Source organism: Chlorocebus sabaeus, chromosome 2 (genome assembly GCF_047675955.1).
Source record: "Chlorocebus sabaeus isolate Y175 chromosome 2, mChlSab1.0.hap1, whole genome shotgun sequence".
In the NCBI taxonomy this organism is placed as follows: domain Eukaryota; kingdom Metazoa; phylum Chordata; class Mammalia; order Primates; family Cercopithecidae; genus Chlorocebus; species Chlorocebus sabaeus.
In genome coordinates, this window is record NC_132905.1 from 42,984,868 (window position 1) to 43,004,230 (window position 19,363).

The 19,363-nt window shown below is 48.4% G+C and overlaps 1 protein-coding gene across 11 annotated transcripts in view; it reads left to right on the plus strand.

Moving 5' to 3' along the window:
* Positions 1-18,462, plus strand: part of LOC103247048 (adipocyte plasma membrane-associated protein) — a 153,341-nt gene extending 134,879 nt beyond the window's left edge. For 3 of the 11 annotated variants that reach the window (XR_012089935.1, XR_012089936.1, XR_012089926.1), the window contains 3 exons: positions 11,727-13,285; positions 14,583-14,712; positions 18,051-18,462. The gene's annotated coding sequence lies outside the window, so the exon portion shown is untranslated. Of the gene's footprint in view, positions 1-11,726; positions 13,286-13,455; positions 13,714-14,205; positions 14,291-14,582; positions 14,713-18,050 lie in introns of all 11 variants that reach the window. The other 8 variants (XR_012089928.1, XR_012089934.1, XR_012089927.1 and 5 more) reach the window with 8 other exon arrangements.
* The last annotated feature ends 901 nt before the right edge of the window (positions 18,463-19,363 follow it).

The window sequence follows — 19,363 nt, forward strand, 5'->3', positions numbered from 1 at the left end:
GTGCCATGTTGGTGTGCTGTACCCATTAACTCGTCATTTACGTTAGGAGCGAACTATCACAAGGACAGAAAACCAAACACCGCATGTTCTCACTCATAGGTGGGAATTGAACAATGAGAACACTTGGACACAGGATGGGGAACTGCCTGTAAATTTTAGTGAAATCGCAAGAAGAAGAAAATTCCATACATTCACTACAGAACAGATGTGTTAGCTGGAAAAATGCTGAAGGACACACAAATGCATCTGGTGCATTTTTGTATATATAAAATACTGGTACAAATATGCATTTTATAATTCAAACACGTACCAAAAGGCCACCTCATGATTTCAAAAAGAGACTCATCGCAATCACCTTAATTAAACAGCTGAAGTAAAATGTGATGGTTTCCTATAACCCAGGTATTCACCATTTCAGGAATATTTATTGAATACATTGATGTACACAATGTTGCTTCAAAAGTAAGAGCCCTGCCTCTCTGTGGGGCTTTGCTGAACAGTCATCACTAACATTTAAGTGGCTTGTATTATACTGAATATTTACCTGAGTGTTCTCATCTAATCTTATCAACAGCCCCATGATGGGGAAACTGGCACACAGAGAGGTTAAGTGACTCATCCAAGGACACACAGCTTGTGAGGGGAGTAGCTGGGACTGGATTGCTCAGTACTCCCAAGGGTGCTGGGCATCATCTTTTCTAATCCACTTGCCTTCTGTTGTAAGGTCCCCAGGCCTGCACATTTGGACTCTTACACTTCCACCTCCCTAATTTATGTCTGGCTGCTCTTCTCTCAGGATGGGAATCTCACCATCCAAAATGTTTTTTGGACCATTACTTTTGTATTTTACTTGAATTTTGGAAATTAGCAGGGTAAAACAGATTTTTTTTTTTTTTCTTAACCATCTCCACCATTGCAGACCCAATACACTGTGACACAGTTCAGTGCCCATGCGGGGTCTTCACGTGGACTGAGAGCACCTTTCCCATCCATCCAGGTCCCGGTGAAACTGAACCATGTTACTGTCTGCAATGGTGACTTTAGAATCTGGGAGGGCAGCTGCCAAGTGCCCTTGTTGCGTTAGGAAGATTGGAGTCCAGGGCCACGGGCTGAGGGTGACAGGAGCAATCGGGCTACGTTTCCCTTTACACATTCTCAAACAGACACATCCACAGAACAGAAGTAGCAGACGCTATGCATTTTTACAGCTTAGATCACTGCATTCAGAAGAAATGTGGTAGGCCTGCCAGAAGGCAGGGATTTTGAACCGTTGTCTGCTTCCTGCACGCTGACCTGATTGAAGGCCAGGCTCTGACCCAGTCACATGTTATTGCGTGCTCTGCCTTGCCGCCCCTCTGTGTAGTCACCCGTCACCGTTAGGAACAACCCTGGCTCATTCTTTCTGAGCTCACTTACCTTTTTGCTGAAAGGTAACTGGGTTCTTTGCAGAGCAGGGCATTTTCCTTGCGTGGATGGTGAAGAAATGTCCCTGACAGTAGGCCACAGTGAACCGGGCCACATGTGTGTCTCCCATGCGGTTTGGGGCATCTCCAGGTGAATCTTGTCTCCCTGGGGCCATCAGCGTAGCAGGCTGCAAGATCATAGGAGCTCTTCAGCCTCCCACTTCTCCCTGGTTCACTTAGGTGGGTTTATTCTCTGTTTTTCATTGCTGCTTCCTTAACTTAGAATCAGACTTATTCGGCAATAGTCTGAGAATGTCCTCCCACTATCTCTCCTGCTTGGCGATTAATTCATGCTCCACCCTCCTCCAGCTGAGGCCAGCGCTCCCTCTGGGCCCCTCAGAGCACCCCGTCTCTGCCTGCTGGTGGTGCTGACCACAGCGTTCGGCCACAATTCTGTTTTCTTGTCATGTCCAGACAGTGAGCTCCAGTGTACTCAAGAGGTGTTTGCTGAAGTGAATTGAATGATTTCATTCAAACCTCTAAACCACCCAGCAAGTAGGCGGATCCCCAGATAAGGAAGAGAAGCTGAGACTCAGCAATGTTCAGTGCTCTCACGTAAGCATCATGGCATCAGAGACAGAGCTGGGATTTGCATCTTCAGGCTCCCAGATCTTAGGCCCATAAGGAAGAGAAGCTGAGACTCAGCAATGTTCAGTGCCCTCACGTAAGCATCATGGCATCAGAGACAGAGCTGGGATTTGCATCTTCAGGCTCCCAGATCTTAGGTGCTGGGTAGCTTTCTCATTGTTCTTTGGCTCATTTGACCAAATTACACTTGTCTTTTGAGACTGGGCCATGTGCTTTTAGGAGAGCCTGTTCCAACACCATTCTCACTGATTTGAAGGAGAGTTTCCAGCACACCCTGAGGATGCGAAGGACAAATGGGCACCCTGTTTTCAAGGCCATCCTTGGGGCCATCAAAATGTTAGCCTCATGTTCAGGGGAGAGAGGTTATCCATGGACACCTCCCTGAGCCTCAGGCCTTGGACCAGACTCCTCCCCTTCTGTGGTCCCCAATGCATTGGGAGGGTGCCTGGTTACCATGACAACCTCTTCCCACATGGCAGTCCCAAGCCACAGTCCCACAGGGGTGCATCCCGGTGACCGAGCCCACAGCAGCCTGTCTGCTCTCCATAAACAAGGGAGACTGGGAAGTGTAGGACTTGAGATTCCATGTCGGAGGGCAACATTGACACCTATACAAATAGGCAGTGGGTGTGAATGATGGGGAATTGCGAGTGGACGATGACAGATGTCCTCTGTGCTGCAAGTCCTTCTTCCTCACCTCTTTTGTCTTCATCTAAACAAAGATGAGGATTTTGGAGGCTCTACTTGCAATCGGTGTTCAGGTTGTCTCTGGTGCACTGTCCCCGAATGCTGGACAGGACAGGAGAAGGGGAGATCCTGGTGGTCAGTGTCTAGCTTTTGGGAACATCTCAGCTTCCCAGGTGCTGATGTGCAGGAACCAGATGCCATGGCTCCAGGGCTCCAGCCTGCCGTGGCGAAGGTGGGAGGACCCAGTAAGAGCTCATCGGAAACCTCCCTGCTCGTTGCAGGCGGCGATTTTGAACAGAGAGGGGTGTGCTAGAAAGTCACAATGCACCATGGTGTGGAGATTTGCTTCTATAAACCAGGTCCCTGTTTTCAGCAACCCCAAATCCCTGTTAGTCAGTTCAAGCCACCATAACAGAATACAGAAGACTGTGTGGCTTAAACAACAGAAGTTTATTTCTCACAGTTTTAGACACTGAGAAGTCCAAGATCAAGGTGCCAGCAAGGTAGGTTTTATGTTGAGGGCTCTTCTCTTGTTATCAGACTGAACTGGGAGTGTGGCCAAACACTGACATCATTATTGCAGCGAGAGAAAGTGAGACATTTATTGCAGGGCACCAAGCAAGGAGAATCAGCTGCTCATGCTTAAGACCTGACTTCTCTCATGGCTTACCTTAAGGTAGGGGTTTTGAAAGGAGGGGACGCAGAAGTGATGGCTGAAGTTATATATCAAGACATGGAGGCTGTACTTTGGTTTGACCCAAAGAGGCAGGACATCTCCAAGAGTGGGCCCACAGGTTATAGGTGGATTAAAAAAATTTCTGATTTGCAACTGGTTAAAGAGGCAAAGCTTTGTCTGGAAATTTAGGATTAGAAGAAAAGAATGTAGAGTCTGACCCATGGGCCCAGGTTGCTCAGGAAGAAATTTAGAACAAAGAACAGAGGTCAAGATTCAGTCCAAAATCCCCCTTGTCTGAGGCCTGAGCACCAGCAGATCCACCTGGTGGGGGTCTGGGTTTCTGAAAGACAGCTGAGAGACATTTGTTAAGATACTATCTTTAGATTCTCTGGGGAACTGAACATCTCCTGACTTCTCTGGCCACTGTTTTAAGCCACTGTTACCTTCTTGTTTATCAGGTTACTCGTTTACTTCTCAGGGCTAGCTGGGTGCCTGGAATTTTCCTTGAAGGAACTCAAGATTTTCCTTTATTTCAATGCTTGGGAGGCCTGGCAGGTCCCTAAGAGGGGTCCCTGCTGCATCTCACTTTGGTTTGTAGTTTGCTCACATGACCTGCACATGAACTTGATGGGGGTAGAGGGGAGAGAGAGAGAGAGTTAGTTCTCTGGTATCTCTCCTTATGAGGGCACTAATCCCACCACGAGGGCCCCACCCTCATGACCTCATCTAACCCTCATTACCTCTCAAGGCCCCGTCTACAGTACCATCACATTAGGGGCTAGGACTTCAACATGTGAATTCTGGGGGGACACAAACATTCCATTCTGTTCATAGCAGTCATGATGCTGATGCAGATGCAGATGCATTTTCTACATCCTCTGGGTCTAGACTGCCTGAGTTCAGCCTGTCTCTGCCCCTTGCAGACAGTGGGGTCTTAGACAAGTTCCTTGATCTTCCTAGGCCTCAGTTTTCCTATCTGTAAAATGGGCATGATAAAAAAATCCCTACCTTGGAATAAATAGTAAGTGCCAAATGAGGATTTGTTAAACCGTAATATCTACTTCCACAGTCTTTCACAGGTTATGAAGTTCCCTGAGACCTTACAAGTCAAGCTGGTGTTGTCCCCTCTCCTTTCCTCAGGGAAACAAGAAGTCTGGCTCTGATAACCCTTCACAGGCTGGAAGTCAGGACACCAGGAGAGTCTTCTCTGAGCTGTCACCTTGTAACGAAAAGCCTTGTCTGGAACAAGCACTCCCGTATGACTTCTATAGGCTCTACATGGTTTATTGGCAGCTAAGCACATGTGTGCTGTGTGCCTGTGTGCATGCATGCATCTACACACATTGTACGCAGCACGCCCCAGTGTAACCATCTGGGGGTCTTGCAGTGCTTGTCAGGATTCCATCTGTCATCCCGATGGGCAGCGTTAAGGTTTTTGTGTGGTCTAGGCCCTTCCCTCTCTTCTCCCCTTTCTGGTTCTGTGCTGTCTTTGACTTGTGATATCCACTTATGTGTCTGGCACTGGTTTGTGGTCCTGAAGCTTGGCAGTCTCCTGTGTGCAATGCTCAAAGTGGAATTCCCAAGAACTGCACTCCTATTACTTCTAATAATTTTATTTTTTGCATAAATCTGTGCCTCATGGGAGCTGCAGGGAATATGGTTCCCTGGGTGACCTCCTGCAAGTAAGCAGGATGGAGGCTGGCTGGGAGGTTTCGTTCCTCTGAGTGTCCCCTGCCCCTGCCCTGGGCCTACACACAGGTTAAGTCTGGTGTGGTTTCAGGAAGGGTGTGTTACTTCCCTGGGGCTGCTGTAACAAATTACCGCGAATTTAGTGACTTAAAACAACACATTTATTTTTGTACGATTCTGGAGGGCAGAAGTTCAAAATCAGCCTCAGTGGGCTGAAGGTGCTGGCAGGGCTGGTCCTTCTGGAGGCTCTGGGGAGAAGCTGTGTCCTGGCCTGTCCCAGCCCCTGTGGCTCCTGCATGCCTGAGCTCCTGGCCCCTTCCTCCATCTTTGCCGTGGCAGTGTGGTCCGCACCCTCTGCATCCTCTGTGGTCAGGCTGCAACCTCTGTCTCTGCCTTTCGTGAAGACCATTGTGGTGACCTTGAGCCCACCTGAATCATGTCCCCATCTCAGAATCCTGAACCTGACAGTATCTGCAAGGCCTTCTTTGCCATGTAAGGCAACATACTCACAGGTTCTGGGGATTAGGACGTGCGTATATTTGGGGGCCACTGTTTTGTATGCCACCAAGTGGCAGACTGTATCCCTTTCCGTGTTCAATGTGTGCAGATGCTGCCCGTGTGTCAGCACAGGCCAGGGCTCCCTGTGGGGCCTTTGATTTAATCCTTATGGCAACCCCGCGCGGTGGGCACACTCCAACCTCGAGGTTGAAGGTCACTGATAATGGAGCTGAGGTTTAGGGAGGTCAGCTCCCGAAGGTTACATGGGTTCCAAGGGGTGAAGCCAGGACTCAGCGGGTGCAGCGTGGTCTGTTTTAACCGTCGGTGCCCCACGCGCTCCAGCCCCTCCTCCCAGCCACCCCCATAGCACGTGCCCCTCAGTCTGCCAGAGGTAGGTTTGCTGTGCCAGGCTGCTGCCCTGCTCCTCCCTCTGGGGCCCCGAGTTGCCTGGGCCCCACGCCCACTCCTCAGGCATTCATCAGTCATCTGTGCTGCGTGACAAATGGCTACAGACACAGCGGCTTGGAGCAGCACCTGCTCACTGGCCCACAGCTCTGTAGGACAGAAGTCTGTGGCTTCAGTGGGCTTCTCTGATCTCACAAGGTGAAAGTCAAGGTGTCGGTTGGGCTGGGCTCTTGTTGGGTCCTGGGGAAGACTCTCCTCCCAGGCACACTTAAGTGCTGGGCAGGACTCAGTTCTTGGTGACTCGGGGCCCCGTGTTAGCCAGGGGCTGCTCTCAGCCAGGGTGTCTTTAAAGCCGGTGAGGCCATGTTGGCACTGTAAGGTGTGGGATCTGGCTGACTTCATTTCTTCTACCAGTTGGAGAAAATTCTCTGCTTGTCAAGGGTTCATGTGGCTAGGTCAGGTGCAGCGGGATAATCTCTCATTTGTCATATAACCTAACAGGGTCACAGGTGCTCCATCTCATATCTCCAGGGGAAGCTCACTGGGTCGGGAGTCACATTAGAGTTCTGCCCACTTGGCCAGTCTGTGTCCTCTAATTCATCCCATTTCAGTTCCCAGTGCTGGGCTCTTTCCCTCCACACAATTTGAAATCTGGCTGTGAAGGCCAGAGGGAAATGGCTGTGGAGAGAGAAGAGCATGTTTTCTGTGCCAGTCAGGGTAGGGTGCAGAGAGCAGTGAGAACTAGAAAGACTGTGGAGTTCAGAGGTAGCTTTCTGGGCATGAGGAGTGTTTTAAAGGATGATCTTAAACATTCTTTGAATTCTCTTAGAACATTTCTGTGGAATCTGGGTTTCACAATTCTTTCCATAGTACATCTAAGTCTACATTTTACCAGTTCCTCAAAATATTTTGTTGGTCCCCTGTAGAGAAAATGTTCTAGCTTTGTGACCATGTGGGCAAACAAGCTATTTAACTGCTCTGTGGCTCAGTTTCCCCACTGGTAAAATAGGCATGATCACTGTGTCTACCTCATAAGGTTGTTAAAGGGTTAAACAGAGTGAATGCAGGCACATGCTTACAACACAGCAGCACTTGTCAAGTGAGTAAAACCAAATAAAACCACGTGTCTACAGAAAAGGTCGCTTCAGTTTAATTATTCAGTTTAGAGTTGCAGCTGAAAAGTGTTATAAATGTATGGAAGTGTGGATTCTTTACTGTGAAAGCAAATTAAATGTCTTTAGTGTTGGGGAATGTTTAGGTGAATCAGTAGAGAGTCAACAGTGTCAGTGAAATCATCCAAGGTATGGCTGGCCCGAGGCAGGTGTGATGCAAAGCTCATTGGCTACCAGGGTGCAGGTGGAGGGACATGGTGCTTGGTCACTCAAAGGCACTTTGAGGGAAGGTGATGAAGGTGCTCCTCCGGCCCCACAGAGGGGAAGAAAATGTGGAGGTACAGGAAAAGAAAGACAAGGTCAAGGCCTTCAAGATGGCCCTGAGGTCATCCTGCACCCTTCCAGCTCTCCCAGGTGAACAATTCGCTCTTTCCTCTTCAGTTCACTTGGACTCCAGAATTCTTTGGGATCTTTGAATTTTTTAAAAAAAATATTTTATTTTATTCTATTTTTTTTTTTACAATTTTTTAAAAAATTATTATTATTATACTTTAAGTTCTAGGGTACATGTGCATAACGTGCAGGTTTGTTACATATGTATACTTGTGCCATGTTGGTGTGCTGCACCCATCAACTCATCAGCACCCATCAACTCATCATTTACATCAGGTATAACTCCCAATGCCATCCCTCCCCCTTCCCCCCTCCCCATGATAGGCCCCGGTATGTGATGTTCCCCTATTTTATTCTATTTTATTTTGAGATGCAGGTCTCCCCATGCTGTCTAGGCAGGCCTCCTGGTGTCCTGGTGTCCAGATCTTCCTGCCTCAGCCTCCTGAGTAGCTGGGGTTACAGGTGTGAGCCACTTCACCTGGCCCCTTGGAGAGCATCAGATTTTTTTCAGCAGTTTATTCTGATAGTGTCACTGAAACTATGTTGCTCTAAACCACATATCAGCATTGCTTCATGATTGAGAGTTTTCTATAACCATGATTAGTGGTGGTTCGATTTGCTTTGAAAAGTTTCTGGACTAAAAATTTTTTGGCTATGTTAGAAACTGGAGGAATTATAAGCATGAGTGTTTGCTGAAATCAGAATTGTCATGTGTGGGTGAGTGTGTTTATTAGGTGTGTATATGTGTGCATATATGAGTGTATATTTGTGCATATGTGTATATGCCTGTGTATATGTGTATGCTTGTATATATTTGTGTGTTCATGTATATGATTGCATGTGTGCATATGTGTAGGTATATGTTGATAAGTATGTGTGTGCATATATGGACTTGTGTATATGTGTGTACATTTGCATAGATATGTATATATGTGCATATATATGCATGCATTATATGTTTGTGTCTGTGTGTATGCATGTGAGCATAAACTTTGTCTCATATGTAAGTTCTTCCATCCAACTTCTCTTCAGTGTTGGATCGTCTTATTAAGGGCCTTGGTTAGTCTTATAAATTTTCATGAAAAATCTGTCCACTCAACCTTGCTCGTTTGATTAGATTATTTAATTTTTGACAATAGAGAGGGAATATCTGCCCACCAGGTTCTGATCTGAGACGAGAACCCTGAATAATCAGTTGTTTGCCCTCGTTGAGAGGAAAGGCATTTGTGCAGGGTCTTTGGAGGGCATGCAGAACCTCCTTTCTTTGGGATGTGTTGGGCTGAGTCTCTGGAATTTGGAATCTGTCTCACTTCCCAGACACCTGTGAATCTATGCTCTCTGAATTGTGCTTGGTGCTCATGATGGGCCCAGATTGCTCGTAAGGTCTGTAAGGGAAATTCTGTGAGACCGCCCAGGCCTGCATTTGCTTTAGAAATGCTGCCAAGGGTTTTCTACCATAATTATCAGTGCCCCTTATGTGAGGTTCACAAGGCAAACTGCTGTCTTGCTCTGTGAGTTAGGAAAAAATTTGCTTTTTTAAAGGAGGTGGATTATTCTACTTTTGCACAGTTAATTTTCTTTTCTTTTTTATTTATTTAAAATTTTTTTGAGACAGAGTCTTAGTCTGTTGCTCAGGCTGGAGTGCAGTGTTGCAATCTCAGCTCACTGCAAGCTCCACCTCTGCACAATTAGTTTTCTGTGTTTTTGTTTTTGCTTTTTCTGCTAGGGAGCTCAGAGTAAAATTTATGTTTCAGCTTTAGGAACTGGGTGAGACATGAAAGTGTGGCCTTCAGCCTTACCCTTAGACTGGATTTTCTATGCTGATCTGGATCTTCCATGATCTTGCATTTTAATCTTTTATTAACACTTTTTCATATGTGTGCTAGTCAGCTCTATCAAGCCCTCAGGGGAACAAGTCAACAGCAAATGATGAACATTTAAAAACTCTACGATTCTTGCTTATAGGCCAGTGGAGGGCAGGGAAGAAGACACAGAGGTGAGGCTTGGGGCCCACAGCTGGAGAGATGGTGGGTCATAGTGTGGACTCAAGAGCTGGGTACCCGCACCCAGGCACTCAGTGCACACAGGCTGAAACCAGCGGTGACTGCTCGGGTCTGGGGTAGGAGCCCCTGCTGTCACTTTGGGTCCTGCCTTTTCACAGCTCCACACACACACTGGTTGAGTCACCTGGGCACATCGCCTCACCTCTTTGAGCTTCAGTCTTCTTCTCTGCAAAATGGAACTAGTAATAGAGTTAGCTTCATAGAGGATTGTGTGTTTTAAATGAGACCAGTTTTTAGGTGTGGAACGGAGGCTAACATCAAGGGCTAGCCACCACTATTATTATTAGTAGTAGTAAAATCAGAAGGCCTGGAAATTGTGTGCAAATGCAGGGTGGAGAATACTTGAACAGAGCTTGACTTTTGAGCTTATGGTAAGTATTCCTTACACACCAGGTGTGGGAGGCAAAATTCTAATATGGCCTTCAAGATTTCCTACTCTAATCCCCAAGACTTTGAAGATTGGATTCACTGATGCAAGTGTAATTAGGGTTACTGCTATGGTCTGAGTGTGTCCACCAAAATTCATATGTCGAAACTTAATTACCTAAGTGAGAGTATTAAGAGGTGGGGAAATGAAGTGACGAGTATAGAACCCCCATGAATAGGATTCCCATCCTTATAAAAGAGGCTGAGGGGAGCACCGTAGGCTCATACCCCTTTGTCTTCTGCCATGTGAGGACACAGCATTCATTCCCCCTGGACGACACAGCAACAGGTGTCATCTCGGAAGCAGACACTAGGCCCTCCTCAGATGCCAAACCTGCTAGTGCCTTGACTTGGACTTCCCAGCCTCCAGAACTGTGAGAAAGGAATTTCTCTTCTTTACGAATCCCCAGTCTCAGGTATTGTGTTGCAGCAGCACAGGTGGATGGAGAAAGTTCCTAATCCTTTGACTTTAAAATAGCAGATTACCCAGCTGGGCTGAGCTTCACCACACACCCTTTACAGCAGAGGATATTCTTGAACTGGTGATGGAAGGGGAAGTCAGAGGGACCCTCGGGTGACAGAGCTGCTCTGTCCAGGGAGCTGCTCCTTTCCTGATGGTGATGTGGTGGGGGTCATGGGTCAGGACCTGAGAGCAGCCTTCAGGGGCTGAGACTAGTCCTTGGCTGATAGACATAAGAAAACAGGGACTTCAGTCCTGGAACCACAAGGAACTGAATTTTGCCACAACCTGGATGAGACCATAAGCTGATCTTCCCTGGAGCCTCCACCTACAGTACAGCAGAGCTGACGCTGGTTCCAGCTTGTGAGAGCAAAGGCAGAGAGCCCAGCCAAGCATGTCAGGACTTCCGAGCTGCCGTGCTGCACGGTGGCAAATGGGTGTTGTTTAAAGCTGTTAAGTTTGTGGTGTTATGCAGCTACAGATGGCTAATACATCGAGCCACTTCCACATGGTACTGTACACCTTCCGGGCACCACCAAAACACCAAAACGGCTGCTGGGCAGGGGGGATGCACCACACAGTGGCTCCCCATCAGCCTCTGGAGCCTATTGGTGGCTGCTCCTCGCCTGTGGGCAGGGGATACAGTGGGTGTCCCTTGCTGCTCCAGTGATGCACTGACTGGCGGCTCTTGGGCCAGGGACTCCAGGTCGCAGATGCCACCCAGTGGGAAGAGACATACCTGTGCGAAAGAGCATCTGGGGGTCCGTGGGATGCACTGGGAGAAGGACGGCTTCACAAGCGCCTTCTGACTCATCAGCCACTTCTCCCTGGAGGGCAAGATGTGACCCAGAAGGCTGAACAAAGGCAACCAGCTCCAGGGATAGAAAGTCCTTGTGATCTCTCTTCAAGTCAGCTTTTACTCTAATTGGTGAAGCCCTTCTGGTGAAATGTGTGAGGCTTAAACCCAAGACTGTAAACCTAATAGGAATTCGGTTCGCTTCATGAGTCAAGATAATTGTGGTTTGAAAAATGTTTTCAACATAACATTAATTTCGACCTTTACGTAAAGACTGACATAAGTGTGTTTTTAAAATGGATATTCATGCATGACACAGTTTTCATTATCACCTTATCAGATTTCCTGAGTTGCTGCAGCAGTGATAGTTCAGGTGTTTCAAATAAGCAATCACTTATTTTTATGCTCTTGCAGGGACAGGTTATGGTGATTGAACGGGATTTTCTTTTTCTTTTTTTTTTCTCCTACAGGAGCCTTAAGAACAAAGGCCATCGGAAAGGCCGTTCCCTGGTGTGGAGCCCCACAGGACTCATCAACCGTGGTTGAGGTTGACTGAAAACAGAGCAAGAGAGGCCCTCGCCCATCTCAGGCCCTCTCCATGCCCTCTTTCTGGTGGGATCCATGAAAGAAATTGGCAGCACGTTTCTATTTCTTGGGATTTAAGATCCTTTGTGTGAAATATTTTAAAAACCAGGTTATGGTTTATCCGTAAATTCTAGCTGGATCCTACTGGCTTCCTGACACCTCGTGGGCCATTTTTTCTCCCCCGGTAAGCAGGTTGTGGGGCCACTTTCCTCACCTCACCCAAGGCATGCTGACAAAGGAGCCCTGGCCAGATGCTGCCACTGCAGAATTTTAAAAAATGGATTAACCAAATAGAATTTATAAAGTTGAGGTAGAATTCACGTAACGTAACACTATTTTAACAATTTTGAAGAGTAGGAAACAGTGACTTTTAGTGCATCCACAATGCTATGTGACCATCACTGTCTAACTTAAGAAAGAATCCCCACCCCACTAGCAGTGACATCCCAGTCCCGCCTCCCCTGCCACCAGGCAATCAGGAATCTGCTTTCTGTCTCCGCAGATTAGCCTATTCTGGGCATTTCACAGAACTATATCAAATAGTGTGTGTCTTTTGTGTCTGGCTTCTTTCACCGAGCACAGTGTTTTCAGGTCTGTTGTGTGGCAGCAGGAGGGATCACAGCTTCTTTCCCTTTCAGGATTCCACAGTGTTCCGCCATATGGACGGACCACATTACCTTATGGATGGACCACATTTGGCTTCTCCATACACTCACCAGTGACTGCTTTCTGGGCATTATGACTAACACTGATGTGAGCATTTGTGTATGTTTTTCTTTGACTCCCTGCAGAATTTTGGTGTGGGCTGATTCTTGGGTTTCACTGGACTCAGCCTCCACTGGTGAGTGCCTGCTAAGACTGTAATTCACTGATTGGCTATCCTGGGATTTGTTTTCCTCAGATGAGACTGATGTTTTCTGCTAAATACAATGGATTGCTTAAAGGGTCTTGAAGGGGCATGATACTGCAATATGCACCTTCCACAGCCTGGAATCTTCCTGAGTCTTGTCTTGGTTGAGCTGCCTTCCATGTACAGGTGGGGTCTGTCTCTCTCTCTACTATGTTTTTCGAAGGATCCTCTGATGCTATTTCAGGATTTTCCTGCTGCTGTCTCTATTTCCCGAAGACCCAACTCTGTTCTCAGATTTATCAAAGCTTTGAGATCAGATGTATTTGAGGTATGAGATCAACTCTATTAGTGCCTTAGGAATTAAGATGCCAGGCCATTTCCTGATAATGCTCTGTTTTAGTAATCACGGCTTTGTGCCACCTTGTACTGTATACATCTGATCTTTTACATGGATGGCATTTGCTTTCAGTAAGATTGGTTTAGGGCTGAGGTGATTGTGAGCTGCATTGCTGGAAGAGTGGCGATTGGAGGAAGATGGTGATCCCCTGCCCCACCCAAGCTGTGGATACATCATCTCTCGACCACTGCCCCCAGGTCAGTGTAAGCTCTCTCCCTGAGAAGGGCAACCAGGGCTACGAAGAGACAGCAAGTGTGGCACTGGAATCTTAGGAAGGAGCTGTGTGAACGATGCTGAGGAAGTGCATTGCTCTCATGCAGAGCAGAGTTGGTCCGGATTACAGCTGGGACCTCCCGTTGGCTTACAGGGTGGAGGCTGAAGCCCATGCAGATGCCCCCAGTCACTCACGACGGCTTGCTGTTCAGGGCTCCCTGCTTTGTTCCCCGTGCCACGCCCTGCATGATGCCAGTGCCGTGGTGCCCATGGGTTACCAATCTGCAAACATGAGCGACATGGCTCAGCAAAACCTCCTCTCGACGTCCATGGAAAGCGCGGGGCCACTGAGCACGACCCAGAGAACCGCAGAGTGTGTGTCTCAAGCTCTCTGGGCACATGAGCCCAGTAGGTGGGTTTTTGGGTACCACTGGCTGCCCTTTTTCATGGCTATTTTTTCTGGGCATTTCTCTTTAAAATGTTGACCAACATGAATTGTTAAATTGTTGAGTTTAGGTGCATAAAATGTATATATAATGGACTTTGTCAGCTTTTCAAGAGGCAGTGTAGAGTCTCTGATCCTCCAGTGGCATCCCCACTTCCCTGTGGGGTGTCTGCAGTTCCAGAGAGTCATGGAGCTTGCACTCTTGCTTATTTTAGCAGTTCAAGGCCTTTGACCCCAATTTTTTCTTGTCTTAACCAGCAGAGTCTCAGGCACGGTTACTTTTATTTCTCAACACACTTCCCTGCTCATTTGTTGGTTCCTTTAACAGAGCTTCAAGAGATCCTAGAATCAAGATGGTGCCATGATCAGGGAGCAACCAAATAACCTTTGCAAATCTCTCTCTAAATACACACACACACACACAAATACATTCATATGTGCATGTGTATGTACACACAGATGGAGTGTCCCTTATCTGAAGTGCTTGGGACCAGGAGTGTTCTGGATTTCCAGTGTTTTTGGATTTTGGAATATGTACATACAGGTAATGAGCTGTCTTAGGGGATGAGACCCACTCACGCCTAAACACAAAACTCACTTATGTTTTAGATATACCTTAAAACACAGCCTGAAGGTAATTTTATATAATGTTTTAAATAATTTTGTGCATGAAACAAAATTTTGACTGCAATCTATCACATGAGGTCAGATGTGGAATTTTCAGTGTCATGTTGACATTTACAAAATTTTGGATTTTGGAGCATTTCAGATTTCAGATTTTCAGATTAGAAGTGCTCAATCTGTCTATGTAAGTGTGTTTGTTCATTTACTTTCAGCCCCCTCTGAAGATGTTGGAAAGGAGGAGAAGAAAGAGGAAAGCAGAGAGGATCGCCTCGCAGAGGCCAGGCTGCAGCTTGGGCTCCGTGCACCTCTGCCTGCTGACGGGATCCACCTCAGGTCAAGAAGGTGCTGGCTCACCCTTCCCTCAAGATTTTAGAGATCCCAGTGCATGTCCTGGAAATCCTTTAAAATTCAAAGAAAACAAGCAAAGCTCTGGCTAATTAAATGTTTTCTGCTTACCGTCATTAACATATTAATGAGACAGGTTAAATGTATTACTCAGAGGTGCAGAAGCTCTTAGGTCTGTGTACCCCTTTTTGAGAGGATTTCTCCATGTGGCATCTGTGTTTACAGTGCACTGGCTTTCTGTTCATAGGGCTTTTACGTGGGGGCGATGGCACGGCAGAAAGCATCCCCAGGGTGGAAGGGGATGAGGAGGTCCACATTGCAGTTCAGACCCCCTGGACACCTGCCTTTGAGATAGCCACGTCCCTGAGCCTTTCCTTTCAAAGGATGGTGGGTCAGTTTCTAATGTTCCCATTTTGACCTCTCAGACTCAGGGACTGGGGCTAGAGCACAGGTCCTCTCGTTGAGGTCACTGTAGTGCTTCAGAGGCATCAGCACTCTTGCTTTCTTTTGCACATCCTTGGTTTTCAGTTATTATGGGTACACAGCGAGCCACCCCAAACTTAGTACAACAGCAGCCATTTTGCTGTGTTCACGGATTCTGTGGGTAAGGAATTTGGAAGGAGCCCAGGGTGTGGTGCGTCAGTTGGGAAGATTCGAGTTGATAGTAGGTTTGCTCACTCCCGTGTCTGTGGCGCACGTGGCCTCTGTGTGGCTGGGCTTCCTTGCAGCATGGCATCCTGAGCCACCTTCCACGGGGGCTTGCTCAGGGCTCCCAGCATGAGGGTTCCAGCCAACAGGGTGGATTCCACAGCGCCTTTTCTGGCCCAGTCTCTGCCACACTGAATCATCTATACTTGGCGAGGTCCTGACTTCCTTTCTGCCAGACCCTTCTCTGGTCCTCAAGGTCCCTTACTGTTTTTGCCCTTGGTTACAACCTCCTGTGTACCTGTCCTGGAGTGTTGTGGTTAGGAGTGTGTTCTCGGGCGCAGACTGAAATACACTGCTGTGTGCAGTAGGAACCTCGGCTGCTGCCCTATGTTCATGGCAAGCACTTCAGAGCCGAGCCTGGTGCGAGGTGAGTCCTCCATCAACGGCCTTGACTTTTCTTTCCCAGACTAAAGTGCAGGTTCCTTCAGGGAAGCTCTGTCTTGGTCATCTCTGCCTGGCATTTCCTGCAGGACTTGGCAAGTACTGTGTTCCCTCTGCTTGGGCGGTCTGTGCTGGGTCTGTTTCCTGTTCTGTAAGTCTCACAAATTCACCCTCTCAGAGCAGCCGTTTCTGCCTGTCCCCTGCTAGGAGCTGTGGTGACCCCCACTCATCTTGTTTCCTTTTGTTCATGACACTAGCTTTAATGAAAATGTTTCATCCCCTGTTTGTTTCTGTTAGATCAGGATATGAACTCCACCAGAGCCAGATCTGGGCCTGTCTCCTTCCCTGCCATTCAGTGCCTACAAGAGGGTCTTGGTCAAAAATGAATGGAGAGGAGGAAGGGAGGGGTAAAAAGATCGACTTCAGGAAGATTGCAGAAACACGGGCTGAGAATAGTAGGGTCATGTACCAGGGTGGGATTTACTTCCTTTTTATACACTTAAAAAATCTCAAAGACATCCATTCAGCTTTCAGTTTAGGTGAAATCTATTCATAATAAAAATAAAATGATATCTCAACGACAACCTAATTTTGAGTAAAAATATTTTCTGGAGGGCAGGGGGCTCTAAATACAAAGAAGCAGAGAAGCACGTCTCCTCTCCCCAATGGGACTCATGGCTCTCAATGAAGCCACCTGGAGCCCAGGCACTTTGCGGTTTATTCCTGGGTCGCCTCCACCTCAGTCCCTCAGTTATGGGGCTGTGATGGTCCACAGCAAGCCCCCATTTTTGCTGCTCCACTGGTGTGATTTTCTTGGGACCGAAATGGGGCGCGGACAGGATTGTGTGTTTTGCGAAAGCACAGCGTTGGATGTTCATTGGTGTTCCTCTGTGCTTCCATGACTTGAGGGCAACCATCTAGCAGTTTACAGGGGTTCTGAATAAATTCCAGGGACCTGGAAATTATTGGATTTATTTTATTTTAAGCAGAAACATTTTATGTTTAGTTTGGTAACGGCATGCTCCACTTAGTGTGGTCATGCCTAGCTCTCTTGTTCTGTGTCCACTTTGGAGTCTGGCTCTGGGCAAGCACTCAAATGCTCATAGGAATCCCACGGCTCAGGGCATCCTCTGATCCCAAGGGCCTCTAAAGGGGGAACAGCAACGTGGGAACGTGGGTGGGGACATCGAGTGAGGGGCCAGGTGCAGGGTGACGGCAGGTGTAGGTTCTGCACGATGCACACTGCACTGCATGGGGGCACTGTGCGTTCCCCAGCGGAGCGCAATGATACCGCAGAGTGTGAAGTCACAGGTCTCCGCACTCAGCGGGGAGCGAGGTGCTTGGGTTTGAGAACCCAGGGGAGCAGGCAGCTCGGGGCCAGCAGATCCGCCCCTCTGCACTTGGGGAGCTTTTGGTGGTCTGCTGGGTGAGGGCGTGGTGGTCACTGGTGGGTTCACGTGATTCCCCGTCATTCTGTCCCTATGGCCCCGCCCTCCCTGACTGTGCAGTCAGTGGTCAGTGTGCCTCCGTGCCCTCTGCGGTTGAACGTTAGTCATGATCATAGGACTTTAATGATCTTATTGAGTACCCAGTGTCGGCCTCAATTTTTACTTGGAGAATGTGGGGTTTACATGACAAAATATGACTCATGCACGCATGCTGACTGCCTGAATTAGGGGTTCTTGGGCTTAGCTGCTGGTTGGAGTCACCCGGGAGCTTCAGGAAACTCCAAGGCCAGGCCCTCCCTCCCAGAGGTGGGGCTGAACGGACCTGGGGTGCAACCTGGGCTCTGGGGCTCAGGAGCTGCCAGAGGCTGAGGGGAGCCAGCAAGGCCCCTGTGGGGTTCTCTGGGTGGTCCAGTGGAAGCCAATGCTGGGCTCTGGAGAGGGGAGTGAGCAGCAGTGCGGAGTTCAAACCCTCGTCACAGACCTGGCTGCTCAGGGCGGCATGACCTTTTGGAAGAGTATGTGAGCGAGAAATTGGATGATTTATCTAAAATAGATGCCAGCATGGTGTGAGTGGGTGACTTTGTTTAGATGTAACTGTGCATTGATTACGCTGTTTGGATGTGTTTAATTATGGCATGTGATGGCGCCACTTTACCAATCATTTGTATTAAATGTCCTCAAGCCTAGTTTGAGACTTTAGGTCAAGTTAAAACTGTTTTATCTGTCAGCACTTGGGAGACTCGGGAAGGACTGTCACTGCAGAACCAGTCCTAACTGTCCCTATCATGTGGATCACAGGATGTCAAGCTGTTTTGCAGAAGTAGCAGAGCCGAAGCTGCAGTCATATGACCTGGGCATGTGGAGAGCAGGAAACCGTCACCTCAGTAACACTTAGAACCAACGTTTCCTCCCTGAGGAATCAAAAAGCCTGGGCATCACTGGAAACTGAACACTGGAACCCTTTCAGAAACGAGCGGTCTGTTATCCAGGAAGAGCCAGTGCTGAAGTCAACCATTCCACACCTTACCATAAATAACCACGTTTAAAGCTGTCCCATCGAAATCCGCCCCACCAGTGCGTCTGCATACCAACCTGCCCTCCCCAGCCCATTAGAGTCTCACCCGACCTAATACTGGGGATTCAGATCTGAGCCCTGCCTCCTGTCTCCTTGCTGGTTGGCCTTGCAATAAAGCCTTTTCTTTTCTCAAAAGTCAGAGCTATAATATTGGCTTCCATGTGCAGTGAACCCACTGCATGACTCAGAGGAAGGACATGTGGGCACACAGCGGGATGGTGTGGGGCCAGGCAGGGGCATCGCAGATCCAAGGACTGGCAGTTTCCTTTAATGCTGGGTCACCATGGGCAGTTGTGGGTGATGCAAGGAAGAGCTCTGAAAACCACCAGGTCAGTGTGGCATTGGGAACCTGCCATGCCTCGGCCGTCAGGGATGGTCTGACATGACCCCGCCCTGGTCCTGGGCTGAGATCACTGTCCTTGCAACGTCCTGTGCTCTGCTCCATCTTGGCACTTTTTTTGTGTGTGATGAGGAATGAGCCCAAATGTCCATTATTATTTTCCTACTTCTGGCCACCCTTAGGAGAAGCTCCAGGCCACCCACATTCTGCCTCTGCTTCCAGGCCTCCATCGTGGATGCAGCTCAGTTCCCATGGATTCTCCAGTGCCCCCCTGCAATGCCCCTGCATCTGCCCACAGTGTCATATTCACCTGTTGGAGGAGGGGGCCGAGGGGATGAGGCCCAGGGGGGTGACGTGTCCATGCTCCTGCTTTTCAGGAGGCATGGCTGGGGTACTGGCAATGTGGTCTCCCTGCTGCTCCATGCCTCCATGTCCCTCCCAAGCTGCTAGACCGTACATGTGGGTGGAACAGGTTGGTGACCACACGGCGCTCAGCACGGGGCCACGCAGGTTCCGACGACCTTCAGTCAGTCTCAATCCATTTCTCCTCAGCCCCCTCCCTGGGCAGAGGGAACGAAAGCATTGAAATCACAGCCACTTTTAGCCACTTTAAGTTGGAGGGAGCTTGTTTTCCCTTGGAGGCACTGGGTAACTTCCCACCCTGGGGAGAGTGTGGGTAATGACTGCGCTAAAGAA